Below are 567 nucleotides of genomic sequence, written 5' to 3'. Positions count from 1 at the left end.
CTCTCTCTCTCTCCCTCTCTCTCTCTCTCTCTCCGTCTCTCTCTCTCTCTTTCAATTCAATTCAGTTGGGCTTAATTTAGGAAACATGTGTCCACTAAACACAAAGAACTGTACGTAAAGTAAATTAAGATCTACTAGAACTCTAGAACACAAATGTCTCTCCCCTCCTCCCTCTTCCTTTCTCTCTACCCCCTCTCTCTGTCTCCCACCCTTCTCTCTCTCTCTCTTTCTCTTTCTCCCCCCCTTCTCTCTCTGTTTCTTTCTCTCTCTCTTTCTCCCCCCCTCTCCTTCTCTCTCTCTCTCTCTCTCTCTCTCTTTCTCTTTCTCCCCCCCTTCTGTCTGTGTCTCTGTCTCTCTCTCTTTCTCCCCCCCTCTCCCTCTCTCTCTCTCTCTCTCTCTCTTTCTTCTCCCTCTCTCTCTCTTTCTTCCCCCTCTCTCTCTCTCTCTCTCTCTCTTTCTTCCCCCTCTCTCTCTCTCTCTCTCTCTCTTTCTTCCCCCTCTCTCTCTCTTTCTTCCCCCCCTCTCTCTCTCTCTCTCTCTCTTTCTTCCCCCTCTCTCTCTCTCTCT

At 49.0% G+C, this 567-nt stretch overlaps 1 protein-coding gene across 1 annotated transcript in view; it reads left to right on the top strand.

The window, feature by feature from the left end:
* Nucleotides 1-567, top strand: part of LOC116399721 (hexokinase-1-like) — an 18,833-nt gene that overhangs the window by 6,842 nt on the left and 11,424 nt on the right. The window lies entirely within an intron of this gene.

This window comes from Anarrhichthys ocellatus, unplaced genomic scaffold (assembly GCF_004355925.1).
Source record: "Anarrhichthys ocellatus isolate YVR2014 unplaced genomic scaffold, GSC_Weel_1.0 scaffold126, whole genome shotgun sequence".
NCBI classification, from domain to species: Eukaryota; Metazoa; Chordata; class Actinopteri; order Perciformes; family Anarhichadidae; genus Anarrhichthys; species Anarrhichthys ocellatus.
Note: the sequence above shows the minus strand (reverse complement) of the source record. Positions and strands in the feature narration are given on the sequence as shown.